At 36.7% G+C, this 15,634-nt stretch overlaps 1 protein-coding gene across 1 annotated transcript in view; it reads right to left on the bottom strand.

Moving 5' to 3' along the window:
• Window positions 1-14,935, bottom strand: part of LOC127868723 (major facilitator superfamily domain-containing protein 4A-like) — a 73,998-nt gene extending 59,063 nt beyond the window's left edge. The window contains exon 1 of the mRNA XM_052410743.1: window positions 14,800-14,935. The gene's annotated coding sequence lies outside the window, so the exon portion shown is untranslated. The remainder of the gene's footprint in view (window positions 1-14,799) is intronic.
• Between the last annotated feature and the right edge of the window lie 699 nt (window positions 14,936-15,634).

The raw sequence follows: 15,634 nt of genomic DNA, 5'->3' as shown, positions 1-15,634 counted from the left end.
GATTGGCCGAAATTTCTTATTAAGGATTGCCAGTAGGTCAATCCGTTTTTAAAATAGATTTTCCCACGGCTGACTTTGTACTTTTAAGAAAAAGTAAACAATAATGGTTTATATGCAAAAATATAAATGAAAGAAAAAGAATGAGTTAATCCAAAAGAACATGGAGTTGTTTTTTAATATACTGTACTTATTATTAATTTATATCATTCATATGATGTTGTTATTGTATGTTATTCTTTGTATTGTTTTTTAAGGAGGAGAGAGAGAAAGAATAGCCCAATTTTTATAAGTAAAGATGGTGAAAACACACATACTGTTGTATGTGGCAGCATCATTACCAGACCCACTGTTCAGTATATACTGCAATGGGTTTGTTGGAGTCTTTAGACTTTGTGATCTGTGGTTTAAAAAATTGAATCCAAATAGGACTATTTTAATATATTAATTATAGAAAAAGGAATACACAGATGTGAAATATGTTTGTGTAACAAAATAATAATATTTGAGGGTTTTCCAGATCACAAAGTGGTTGAACATTGCCACAATATGTTTACATGCATAGTCAAGTACCATTTTTATGTGTATGTTTAAAGTTTAAACTAAACGCCAAACAACAAGATCTAATCATAAGAAAGATATGTTTATATCTAAGAACATTTATTAATAGGGATGCCAGAGCCTGATTTAACAGCTCTCAATTGTAGAGTGAAGTTGCATGTGCAAATGCAATTATATGAGAAGGAAAGGAAAAAAAAAAGACAATATATGATATCACATAGAGTGTGTAACTCTCAATTATATATTTATATTGCAATTGAGTATTGAGTTGTTAAAAAATTAATGAGTACAAGTTTATGTATGTGGCTCAATGTTGAACACTTGCAGACAGGGAATATAGCCGTAATGCTCCAACATAAGACCCTGTCTGTATGGAACTTAAGGAGGATTGGGCTATGGAAAAGAGAGATCCCCCCAGAGTGGCATTAAAACAATATTTAAAGGTGGGTTTAGTAATAAACCCTTATATGTTAAGGGCAATAACTTACGTGTCTCCAAACGGTCACCTCCATAGGGCCACATAAAAATTAAGGGTAAGGCAATGTACTTTACAGTTAAAAATAAGTCAAAGACAGCTAAGTTTGTACAAGATGTACATTATTTACAATATGTACAGGACTATATGCATATATATATTTAAAATACATGTTGCCACCCTGGAGGGTTGAAAGAAGGAGAGATTTTATGGAAGTGTAGGCCGATGTGGGTGGGGGAAAAGAAGAGCCAGCAGGGGTGGTGTCACTCAGTTGTACTAAGGGAGATAATTGTGATGATGAAGTCTACAATGGTTGTTTCCCCTGAACCAGAGGGAGTGCACGGTAAATGAAAAATAGTTTGTATACTATTGAAGGAAAATTGATAATGGTGAAATGTAAAATGGTAAAAAGACCAAATATTACCTAGATACGTTAAGATAAACCCAAAAAGCTCTAATCTATCCAATATTATTAGTATACTGATGATAACATTGTAGGAAATAATACTAAAGTACCTTATATGGTATCCAAATGACAATTAGACAGTAAAACCGAGGCAATTTGCTATATAAAATAGCAATTTAATATAAAAAATTAGGATATTTGCTATAAAAGTAGCAATTTTAGCATGAGTTAATGCAATAATAATAAAATTAAGGCAATTTGCTATATAAAATAGCAGTTTTCACAAAAATAAGGAAATTGCTACACAAGATAGCAGTTATAATAATCCTTAATGTGCTCCAAGGTACAAGATTAGTACTTTCAGCAAGGTCGACAATACTTTGTCCTAGATAGGGCTAAATAGGTGTTTATAATGGTATAAGGCCCTGCACCGTGCACTCCAGTCCGACATGGTTCTTCGAGTTTGAAGGGGAAAGGGTGGGGTGTCAAAGAGGAAGGGAGGGGGTGCAATGCAGCCAACAATCCCAGGTTACTGGACAGCCTCGTCCTTTCTTGTAATAAGAAATGCCATAAAATATGATTATTTTAAAAAACTGAAAAATGTAAATGGTGGACTAACGTCATGCTCTCATAAAAAATGTATTAAAATAAAGAAGACCAGGTCAATGCCATTGGCCTGATTTAGAAAGGGCGGGGTAGAACAATAAACCCATTAAAAACTAAAATAAAGGTTGTGTAAAAGCGACACAAATCCAACACAATTATTTGATTACATCAGGTTTGTGCAGAGATTACACATTTTTAAAAGAAAACAGTCACAAGACTGTATAATTAGGTGGGTGTTGGCTGCTCTCCCTCCCCCAATGACCTAGATTTTGTCAGTTATTTGACAATCTAGTAAGTATTTGGCGAGGGCAGAGAAGACCGGGCCCCTAGCTGCTCCCTTGGGGTCTAGCACGTTGGTAAGGTTAAAAACTAGTCCATGGGAGTGCAATGCAGCTTCAAGGTGGTCCCTCTGCGCCTTATGGTTAGGACAGTGTAGCAGCATGTGGGGCGCAGTGAGAGGTTCCTGGCACCTAGGACATGCAGGGTCTATACCGAGGACATACTTTCCTGCGCCACCGGGTAATAGGGTGGTTCCCATCCTCAGGCGCGTGATGGCTCTGTCAAGCACAATGCTTGCCGAGTATCTGTCAGGCGGCCTGAGGGTTTTCGCAGGTCTAGTAAAAGTATGTCGACGGGAAGACAAATTGTCGGTCCGGAGATTCCACTCGCCCAAAACAAATTTCTTTGTCAGGGAGTAGATCTCAGAAGGTGCCAGGGGTTCCCCAACATCTACGGCCCCCCTCAAGAGGCCCTCTTTGGCCCCCTTGTCGGCCTGTTCATTCCCACTGATGTTGACATGTGCTGGACACCATACTAATGTGACCTTTAAAGATTTATCTAGGCACTGTTGATGAAGTTCCAAAATGCTAGCTAAAATATCAGGCCTAGATCTGCTATTTCTGTTTTTTATGGACTCAAGAGATGACATTGAGTCTGATAAAATAGCAGTTTTAGTAGGTTTATTGACCAATATCCAGCACAGAGAGAATTTAATTGCCAAAAGTTCTGCTGTAAAAATAGAGAGATTGTTGCTGAGCCTGTGCGTTTTACTAATGTTTTTTGAAGGGATTACAAAAGAGTTGGCTACCAAACCAGAGTTAGGGCATTTGGAGCTGTCAGTGTAGATTTTTAGATGCTCAGCATACATATTATCTATAAGAGAGAGAGCTTCTGACTTGATGAGTTGTGGCAAGTCAGTTTTCGTTATTTTATTAGAGAGTGATAGGTCAACATCAATGGGTCCAAGCGTCCAGGGGGGGGGCCTTGGAGGGCCTCAGGTCTGCTACATGTACCTTGTCGAGACCGGCATCCTCAACCAGGGTCCTAATACTCGCACCAAAAGGTAGGGCGACATGCTTACGCTTAAGTATTTTCCCCTTGACGAAGGTGCCAGTCCCAACAAGTTTGTTTACGGGGTTTGAACCATGCCGAGACTTAACCCTGGCCCAGAAATTGAGGGACTGTTGTTTTCTACGCAAGTCAAGAGGTAACACACCGGCCTCCTCCTCTAGCAGTGCACCCGGTGTGCAGTTTAGGGCTCTCAGAGCTATCCTTAGGGCCTTGTGTTGAATGGCATCAACCATTTTTAGGGCGTTTGGCTTAGCACATGCATAGATTTGGGCTCCATAATCTAGCTTTGGACGTATAAGGGACTTGTAGAGTGTTAAGAGGCTATTTTTATCTGATCCGAAACCTGTGCCTCTTAACATTCTCATTAAATTTAGGTCCCTTTCGCACCTTTCTGCCAAATATTTAAAGTGGTGAGTAAAGGTTAACTGTTTATCTAGGTACATACCTAGAAATTTCACCACTTTTTCAAAGATAATTTTGGTGCCGCCTAAATTTAAGTCCAAAGAGTGCTGAAATTGTTCGCCAAATAGTACTCCTACTGTTTTGGTTGGAGAAATTTTGAATCCCCATTCAATTGCCCATTTCCATATGGAGTCTAAGCCTGCTTGAGCCCTCTTTTGCAGGCGTAACATGTTAGACCCCTTTAACCAAGTGCCTGAGTCATCGGCAAACTGGGAGATAACCATTCTTGAGTCTTTTACGGCATCAGGTAGACCGTTTACGATGAGGGAGAACAGAGTTGGGGATATTACGGACCCCTGAGGGGTTCCGCGATCAGTTATGGCTACCTCTGATAACTCCCCATCGACCCTGACCTGGATTTTACGGCCCTCTAGGAATGCTCTGAGGTAGTGGAAACAGTATCCAGTGATTCCATAGTCAGCTAGCTTTTTTAGTATGCCGAAGGTCCATGTTAAATCAAAGGCAGCCTGAAGGTCCAAAAAAATTGCTAATACTGATTGCCCTTGATTTTTTGCAGAAAGAATATCATGTTGTAATCTAGCTAGCTGATCAAGAGTAGATCGCCCCTTCCTAAAGCCAGACTGGAAGGGGTTTAGTATGTTATTTGATTCCAATAAGTGTTCTAATCTATTTTTGACCATTATTTCTAGTAATTTACCTGCATGTGATGTTAGACTTATTGGTCGATATGAGTTTGGATCATTTTTGTCTTTACCAGGTTTAGGAATTGGAATCACTGTGGCCTGCTTCCACTCGGGTGGTATCCTGCCTGTCCTATACACCTGATTGAATAGGTTAAGCCAGATTTTTAGAGTTATGGCTGGCATATTTTTAAACATTAAATATGCTATTTTGTCAGGCCCCGTGGCGGTGTTGCTCCTGCTGTTAATGGCACTTAATAATTCTGTAATAGTGATAGGTAAATTGAGAGGCGTGCTATTATCCCCAGGCTCATTTAAAATATTTCGGTGCTCAGTCTCAAACCGCTTTTGATAATTCAGAGTTTCAACGGGAAGGTTTGAGTCACTGGAGACAGATTGGAAATGTCGTACCAAAAATTGAGCCTTGTCCCTTGGGGTTGTGGCAATTTCGCCTTTGTATTTAAGTAGCGGTACAGGAGTGAATGAATTTCCTTTAATTCTGTGAATTTTTTGCCAAAAATCCCTAGTATTTTTCTTATTAATGATAGCTGAATCACAGAATTCTTTCCAATTTTGTGTTTTTGCGTCCAAAATAACCCGCTTTGCCTGATTTTCGAGGGACCTATAATTAAGAAGATTATGCTCAGCGGGGTTCTTTTTAAGGATTTTTAAAGCATTTTTACGATCCTGTACCGCATTGGAGCACGCCTCATTCCACCACGGGACCCTATTTCTGGCTTTGACCTTGCCGGAGGAGACCGGTATGCTACATTCCGCTATGGACAGTATCCTGCTGGTTAAGTTAATACAAAACAGATTTGGATCCTGGGAGTGAACATCTGCAAGGGAGAGATCTGAGCAGAGGTCCCTAAACTGAGCCCAATTAGCTTTATCCAATAACCTTGTGAACACTCTAGAGGCCACATTTATTGTCCGATCTTTATGAAACTTGGTCAGAACATTTGTCCCAATCATACCTCGACCGAGATCGAAACTGGGTCATGCTGGGTCAAAAACTAGGTCACTAGGTAAAAAAACAACTTGTGAACACTGTAGAAGTCACATTTTATGCCCAATCTTCATGTAACTTTGTCAAAATGTTTGTCTTAATGATATGTTGGCTGAGTTCAAAAATTGTTTCGGTCCATTGAAAAACATTGCCGCCAGGGGGCGGGGCAGTATTCCTTAAATGGCTATAGAGAAACCTTGTGAACACTCTTGAAGTCACAATTGTTGCCCAATCATCATGAAACTTGGTCAAAACATTGGTTTCATGGATATCTTGGACAAGTTTGAAAATGGCCCAGATCGGTGAAAAAACATGGCCGCCAGGGGTCGGGGCAGTTTTCTCTATATGTATATAGTGAAAACATGTGAACACACTAGAAGTCACATTTTTGGTCAAATCTTCATGAAATTTGGTCAGAACATTTGTTTCCTTGATACGTCGGTTGAGTTCGAAAATGGTTTGGATTGGTAGAAAAACATGGCCGCCAGGGGGATCTTTTTCCGTATGTTTATATAGTAAAAAAAAAGCTTGTGAACACTCTAGAAATCATATTTTTTGCCTAATCATCATGAAATTTTGTTTAAACATCGATTTTATAGATATCTCGGACGAGTTCGAAAATGGTCATGATCGGTGAAAAAACATGGCCGCCAGGGGGCGGGGCAGTTTTCTCTATATGTATATAGTGTAAATATGTGAAAAGTCTAGAAGACACATTTTTTGCCCAATCTTCATGAAATTTGGTCAGAACATTTGTTTCCTGGATATGACGGATGAGTTCGAAAATGGTTCGAATCGTTAAAAAAAACATGGCCGCCAGGGGGGGGGGGGGTCTTTTTCCTTATATTTATATAGTAAAGATGCTTGTGAACACTCTAGAAGTCACATTTTTTGCCTAATCATCATTTATTTGGTCAAAACATTGGTTATGTGGATATCTCGGACGATTTTGAAAATGGTCATGATCAGTGGAAAAAAATGGCCGCCAGGGGGTGGGGCAGTTTTTCCAATATGTATACACGAAAACATGTGAACAGTCTAGAAGACACATTTTTTTTTCCAATCTTCATGACATTTGGTCAGAAGATTTTTTCCTGGATACGACGGTTGAGTTTAAATACGACGGTTGAGTTCAAAAATGGTTTTGATCCAACTAGTTACATGACCGCCGGGGGGGGGGGGGTCATTTTCCTTAAATTTATATACTAAAAAGCTTGTGAACGCTCTCAAAGTCACATTTTTTGGCAAATCATCATGAAACTTGGTAAAAACGTTTGTTTTATTGATATATTGGATGAGTTTGAAAATGGTCGTTATAAGTGGAAAAACATGGCCGCCAGGGGATGGGGCAGTTTTCTCTATATGTATGTAAGAAGCATTTTCCTATATATATATTTAAAAAAGTCTGGGTATTAAAAACATGGCCACCAGGGTGGGTGGGGTAATTTTCTTTATAGGCCTATTGTGAATACTTTGGAACACCTTATTTTTAAAGTCAGTCTTCTCATAACAATGATTTGCAATATTTGCTGAAGCGTTTTAATCTTTGTTTCTTTCCATCTCAGTCTCTCAGGTGAGCGACCCAGGGCCCTTTGGGTCTCTTGTTTGAAATTTGGATATAAATTCAATAATATAACGTCCTTCTTGAGTTTCTGTGTCACTTAATGATAAACCCTTTATTATATGAGTCGTGTTCTGAGAAAACTGGGCACTTTATGTGCGTAAAGTGTAGTCCCAGATTAGTCTGTGCAGTCTGCACAGGCTGATCAGGGACGACCCTTTCCGCTTAAATAGGATTTTTTCTAAGAAGAGACTTCATTTAAACGAAAATTGTCATAAAAGCGGAAAGTGTCGTCCCTGATAAGCCTGTGCGGATTGCACAGGCTAATCTTGGAGGACACTTTACGCACATGCATTATGCCAAGTTTTCTCAGAACACGACTCAAATACATCAACACATATGTCGGTCACTAGGAAATCCGGGCTTAATGCGTGTGTCCCAACTTGAAAATTACCGGTACCTTTCAATTGGGTAAAAATGAATGCGAACAAATTCTCGTTTGTGATCTGCGCTCTTTTTATTTGCTCACTTGTAGATAATGCACTTGTCAAACATAGTTGACGCAACTTTCCTTCCTTTTGTGAATATTTCGGAAGGAAATTGGGAATTTTGTTTTCTTCTATGCTTGGGAAAGTTCCTTCTACGGGTACATTATAAAGAAGGAAAAAACGCTGGTCGATTCTAGTGCTCGATATTTATTTGTTTTGTTAAATTTAGTGAAATTATTATGAAGTTTGCGATCGTGTTGTTACGTGCGATCGTATTCTTTAAATTATCTTTATTAAATAACATCACCTTAAAAAGTAATCTGACAAAGATTTCTGCAAGCCATTGCATATTCTTGTTGATGTGCGAATCGCAAAAAAAAAACAAGAGATTGCCTACCGGTGAAACTCCACCATTGTCAGATTTTTTTTTAATTGTTGCCATAGCAACCAGAGTTCTTGACGTAGGAAAAAAATGAAATGACGTGCATAATCTCCATATTGCCATCTATCCATGTTTCAAGTTTCATGAAAAAATATGAAGAACTTTTAAAGTTATCGAAGGATCCAGAAAAGTGTAACGGACTGACTGACTGACAAACAGACTGACGGAGTGCAAACCATAAGTCCCTTCCGGTTTCACCGGTAGGGGACAATAACTATAAAATAGTTTAGCCGACCTATCTTTATGACGTTTTTGGAGATCCAAAAAAAAAATTTGGCCTTATTGCAGACACATTGTTCTGCATAAAATATTTAAACAGTACAAAAATAACATATGAATTTTACACATTATACCTGGTCTTATCAAGTGTAATTGTAAAGTTTAAAATTGTAAACGGCTTCGGAAGGGTTTGGAGACTTAGGTTCAATTCCAGTGGGAACTTAGCACATCCAAGCATATGTGACAGAAAAAAATGAATTTGCATAACGTCGGAGATAAAACGGAAAACAAACACATATGAATATTCGAAGATAAAGACGGCTAAGAGTGCCCTTGAGAATTAAGTAGCAGTCATTGCTTGGTAACGCGATAAGGGGATTTGCAAACCAATCAATATATGACCATCGTTAGGGATAATTCGGAGACGGTGGTAAAGGTGAATTAGGAAGGAAATGTTAAAAGCCTGCGTGCAAGATAAACCGGACCTTGGTCCGGGAAATCTGGGATTAATGCATAAAGTGTCGTCCCAGACTAGCCCCAGATTAGGTAACACGCTGATCAGGACAGACTGCACCGGCCAATCAGAGACGACACTTTCAGCATTTATGGAATTTTTCGTTTCTAAGAAGTCTCTTCTAATCGGAAATTCATTTTAGGTGGATAGTGGCGGCCCTGATAAGCATGTGCTTACACTTATAATGCATATAGGTATTTATTTATGCAAAGAGGAAAACACACGTATATTTTTTATTGTAAGAAAATTGAGTGTGAAACAAATTAGAAAAATACATTATTTCTAAATACATCAACCATGATTCCTTTAGCAGATTGTTACTTCATTTTACTTTATAAATTCGCTCATGCGTACGTTTATAATATATTAACTGCACTATTCTAGTGTGTTGTTTTCTAGCTAGCTACATACAACAATTTCATTCTGAGGCTAAATTGTAAATATTCGTATAAAATACGCACAAGAACGTTATAACAACGGTGGTATCGGGCATGTGCAAATAAAGAATAGTTTTTCACAGGCACGTGGCAGACGCGGTACAATATAGATTCGAACGCCATGTCTGCCATGTGGGGCCATACAATTAACAACATAAAACATTCAAATGTATTAAATTATGTAAATGAGCAGAAAACTGACAGACGCCGTTGCGTGGCTGTTTTTTGCATATTGATTGTCACCTTTAAATTATCATTAATTTTATAACACATTGGGAAGTTGTTTTGGTCTCTGGTAGTATGCGCCTTTACTGAAATGCATCTTCAAGTTTGTAAGATGTTTAACGATAAAAAGTTAAATACACTAAAACAAATATCGTTTTAATAGTGGTGTACATGTAAATAGCTTTCCTATTATCTACTGAATTGCTCAAGGATAAAGTCCACCTATATATGTAAGTTGAATATGTGGCTATTTAATGTGTTCACACGCGCATATAAATATTATATGATTATACAGGTATATATACATGTACAGACTTTGAAAAATCGTTCCTGTCTGTTTCCCCGAATAAAGCATATTTTAGTAAATACCGTACGTTAACACAAATAAGAGTAAGTTTATGATACAGTGTCCAAGTATGGAAAAGAAAAACATGCATACTGTTTTATTATCAGCAAGTTTTTTTCTTACGTTAAAACTTTCAATCTTCATCCTTATCAAATGGAGTCGTGTTCTGAGAAAACTGGGCATACCGTTATTACTCCATGTTTTCGGACACTTAAAAATAATTATTTTTGTTCGTGTCCGAAAACTTAGATACTAAAAATATTCACAAAATACAGGTGTCCGAAAACTTAGATTCGAACATTTAAGTGTCCGAAAATAGCGTCAATTGTATCAACGCCTACCGGTTATAGCACACGCTTGTAAAATACCATGCCGTATAGTATAAATTACAGTTATATATGTTTGCACTGCATTTTAAATAATTTTAAATGCTTAATTAATTTGACAGAAAGTTACTACAAAGTTGTACTTTGACCAACGAATTCAAAGATGAGCATGTGATGTACCGATACTCGCTAGTATGAACCTGTAATTAACGCAACAAGAAAAGCGACGAATTATTTGTTTGTTCATTTCCGATAGTTGTTGTCTAACACATTCCACCTCGTAAAACTTGCAATAGGGTGTATCACACGTTGAAGGTTTGTCATTTGTCACAGTTATTTTACTAAGAAGGGGTAGTACCATTGCGGTAGATAATTGAACTTTTAATTGGCGCTACCCCTGGTCATAACGCTTAAGCTATCGGGCGAAACCATTGTTTCATACCGGTTTACAAGGTTATTTACCCAATACATGTAACGCAAATGAAATGGTCCGTTGCCCTTAGGCATGCACCTGCCATGTTTTATGATGTTAATCTGGTTGTAAAACCCCATGATCGAAGTGTCATTAGATATCGAAAACAGGACCGAAATTTGGTAAAATAGCGCTGTAAAATGTACTGTCCGAAAACTTAGAGACATTAATTATGGACGAAAACTCGTGTGTAAAAAAAAATTAAGAGTCACGAAAAATAATTATTTTTGCTAAAAAAGGGGGTGTCCGAAAACTTGGAGTGTCCGAAAACATTGAGTAATTACGGTAATGCATGTGCGTAAATTGTTGTCCCAGATTAGTCTGTGCAGTCCGCTTTTATGACATTTTTCGTTTCAATGAAGTCTCTTCTTAGCAAAAATCCCATTTAGGCGGAAAGTTTCGTCCCTGATTAGCCTGTGCGGATTGCACAGGCTAAGCTGTAACGACACTTTACGCACATGAATTATGCCCAGTTTTCTCAGAACAAGACACAAATGAACCGCGCTCTGTTAAAACCGGGCTCACTGCATGTTTCTCTCAAATAAGACTGCCCAGTCTGCACAGGCTAATCAGAAACGACACTTTCCGCTTTCATGATATTTTTCGCTTTAAAGAAGTCTCTTTAGACTTTAGAAGTCTCTAAAAGAAAATCCAGTAACGGCCGAAAATGTCGTCCCTTACAAGCCTTTGCGGACTTTACGCACCGGAATTATGCGTGGTTTCCCCGAGCACGTCTCAAATGATCCTGTCATTTCAAAGCGAGATTATACGATTTTGTCAAATATCTATTAATTTATATAAAATGTGTAAAAAAACTTATAAAACATGTTTTTCAATATAAATTAAAATAAAAGTTAAGAAGATCATGTGTCGAAAAATGCGAAATAAGCCAGATATTTAATTCTGAAATCGAAAATGTCTGTACAGTCAAATTCGCCAGCATGTAAATCATGCATGTACGATGTGAATCTAAATTTAGTGTAACGGTTCATTTTAAATTCCTGCAACGATATCTATTCATTCGACACACGAACACTAACTAAAAAGACGAATGCTTTGGTTATTGTAGAAAATTATGTACGAAATATCTTCGTCACAATCGGCTCGGTGCGCTAATTTGCCTTTGCTGCATTTTATGGCATTCGTCTTCAATGTATAATTTTTCTTGCCTATTCTGTGCTATTGTAGCATATTTTATCGATATATTACAATTTTACACATATAAAATCGTATTATCTCGCTTTAAAGGCAAAATAATATAAACGATGAGTGTCTCAAAAATTAATTCGCATAACACGCGACTCGTTTTTGAATTTAGGGCAACCGTCTGTTTAAATCGACTATAAAATGCCTCAAAACATAACAGAATACGATACACAAACACCCGTAAGTTAATTAACTGGTTTTCTGAGACTGTCATAAACAGCACGTTCAACTCAAACTTGCTTTGAAAGCCGCCTCTCGAACGCTTTAATCATGCAATACGCAGCGACCAAACCGTCCCTGGGGACCGACCAGTTAACGGAAATGTAGGGGTGAGAAGTATTGAATTATTTATACAAATCGATACAGGTTTTCTTTGGGCATCCTTTTGTCATAGGAGGTATTGTTTCATTGATGTTTAGTGTAAACTGAGCATAAAAATTTACGATGAATTATACAGATGGTCATTATGCAAGGGAATATTAAATGTCTATACGGCTGACTTAGAGTGATCATGCATGTATATTATTCTTTTGTTTGCTAGTCGTAATAAGCATTAAATGGGGCCTTTTCACGTTTTGGTAAATTGCCAAAATTAAAAAAAATTGTTTCAGATTCACAAATTTTCCTTGTAGTTATGATATTTGTGAGGAAACAGTAATACTGAACATTTACCATTCTCTAAAATATCCATTATATGCATCTTTTGACGATTTAAAAACCTGATATTATAAAGCGTTGCAACGCGAAACGGTTTAATAATTTGGAGAGTTCTGTTGTTGTCGTTATATTGTGTAACACAACGCGGATTGCTTATATAAAGTATAAAATACATCACTAATGACATGAGCACGGATGGTCGAGTGGTCTAAGCGATATACTTTTGCTCCAGTTTTTTTTTTCCTTTCTTTAATTGTATTCTTGTTTTACTGGGTCTTTTTTAGATACGATGTTTACATTTATCAATATAAAGCATTTAATGACAAACTTTCATACATGCCTAAAACTGTGAAAAGGCCCATTACGTATAGCGTGTTACATATATTTAACACGGCATTAATAAATAGGTAACTACGTTGCTTAAATCATAATTTACCTGATATTAACCTGGTATTACCAATGAATCGTACACAAATGTGAACACATCCAAACGCTTGATTGCTGTTAGTCATAATGTTTAGTTTTCCGAAATCTATCAAAATCGGCGTTGATTCTAATGTTCTTTATAAAGACGGCACTTCCTTGGTGGTGGAAAAATAACAAATGTCCGATGGCCGCCCGAGAACATTAATACAAATGCAGGAACGTTTCGTCAATGTCGTCCCAAAATCGTGTTACCGACAAGTAATTAGCCGTGTGTAACCACGAGCACCTTGCTCAATTAAATCAGGGGAAAATAAAAAAGAATGTCCAATCAATCAGGTCTTTTCTTTTTTATTTTTTATTGATTTCGTCGGCGTATGTTTTATTATTGATTTACTTAAAAGGTATGCACTTCTTTGAATAAAATTAGTATTAATAAAAAAGAACAATACAAAATAATAAATGAGGACATCAGTCTTATAGATGCCTGTCGTTGTCAAAAATAAAAATATGGCTCGATTGGTCATTGTCGGATCGGGTACTACTTTATTTACAGTATCTTAAATTCGCCATATGTCGCTAAAATACTAACTAGGAGAGTTATATAAAATAATATAAAGTAGAATGGACTTCCTGCCTGGGAAGTAAAATTTTTAAAGTGATGAAATTTTTATGTACAAAACGATAATTTATATTCATGCGTATAAGTTATAGCTGGGTCATTAATGAATATTGTTCATGTAACGTTGAATAATGTCCATACATACGTATTGATGTTGTAACATCGTTAGACATTCGCTTCAAGCTGACAAACAAACACACAATTCGCAGAAAACGATGTACAACATGTAAACCCCCAGATAGTATTCATATCTATATGAAAATGCAATGCTGTGTGCACAATTGATTTACTGATTTAATGGTTAAATGCACATTTTGTCTATCTTTCAAAGCATTTTCTACCAGTTATGTATATCAAATACATCTTACTATTCTTACGTTAAGGTTTTTAACACATTTTGATAAAATACATACCTGCATTACTTTACTCCAGCGGATAAAACAATTAAATCCACTCACTCATTGAATGTACCCGCGATAAATACTATTTTATAAAATCCCACAAGTAATCAACACACAAGTCGTGTGTATAAGGTGAAGCAACTGACGCGTAGAAACGAATAAATACGGTCAAAAATGTAACCGCTAACACAAGATATTATCCGCATTGAAAGCTAAGCAACAGACTTTGTATTCATATGATACGTGTTACATGAAGCTAACCTTTTGATCGATTTTGCTTACAATGGATAGGTGCATCACAATGCCGCGTTTCGTTTCTTGAATATATGTATTTTGTGTTTGTATTTGCATCAAATGTCAATCGAGATTTAATGTTTCGCAGGGTAAAAACCTCACTATTTATCATAGCACAATACATAAAGACCTTTTACGTGAGTACAAGTTTAAATTCACATATAAATATACAGTACAACCTGAAGCGATCAAATAACTTGTATATCCATTCATTATTTATTTTTTTCTCAGTGTTTAAGCCTCACAATTTATCATAGCACAACACATATAGACCTATTATGTGGCTACAAGTTTAACCCATTTATGCATAGCGTATAAAAATGGCATTGGCAAACAGCGTAGACCTAGATGAGACGCCGCATGATGCGGCGTCTCATCATGGTCTACGCTGTTTGCTTACAGGAATTTCTGTAAGTTATATTCTTAATATAGAAATAAATAGACTATACATCCCAAATTTTGGAAATAAATTGGTTCAATTTAAAAGGATGGGAGAGTCCACTAGACATAAATGGGTTAAATAAACATGTAAATATCTAAACGATGAAGTAAATCAGGCAACACAAATAACTTGTATATATGCATCCATTTACCTGTTATTCACATGTTAAAAGACACAGACAAGCTACATACAATGTAATAGAAGATTATTAACCTACCTGTTTGTATTGTATACAATCCAATAGTAGATGAACAACAATTGCGATGACGAAAACCTTACGAATTAGCTATACAGACTAGAGTATGGTGTAAAATTATTGGAAACGTATACCTCTCTCATAACTTATAACAACATTTATCCGATAAACGATATTTTCACACGCCGATGTTAGCCGCTTCTAGCCAGTTATTTATCAAGGAGATTAATAATTTTAGGTTTTTTAAATGGGGGTATTGTCAATAAAACAGTTGCTCAATTGAATACGTCATCAGAACAAATGCTGCATTATTAATCATTTTCAAATAATTACATTTAGACCATTGCGACATATTTGGTGTGAAAAATATGTTTCATACAGTTACTTAGACACCTTAGACACCTTAGATCCTTTATAATTCAAATTCGAAGATGACTAGACAATTTTAAGACCTTAAAGTCGAAGAAAGACCTGTTTACAGACAAGATTCCATTCTCTGTTTGAAAATTCATGTTATTTTTTAAAATTTGTTTAAGGATAATATCTCTACCAAATAATGAATATGTCGTACAGACATGGACTCGGTATATGACGGCGTAGAATATGTCGTACAGACATGGACTCGGTATATGACGGCGTAGAAAGTAACTGTTAATGTACAAACAGAAACAGCAGGAAAATTAGAGAAACAACAATTTTCGGGACGAAAATATATAATAAGAAACAATGAGCACAGTTTTGTGTACGATAAGTGGGACCCCGATATAATAATAAGAAACAATGAGCACAGTTTTGTGTACGATAAGTGGGACCCCGATATAATAATAAGAAACAATGAGCACAGTTTTGTGTACGA

The sequence above is a fragment of the Dreissena polymorpha genome, chromosome 1, assembly GCF_020536995.1.
Source record: "Dreissena polymorpha isolate Duluth1 chromosome 1, UMN_Dpol_1.0, whole genome shotgun sequence".
NCBI lineage: Eukaryota > Metazoa > Mollusca > Bivalvia > Myida > Dreissenidae > Dreissena > Dreissena polymorpha.
This window is presented reverse-complemented; position numbering and strand designations above follow the sequence as displayed.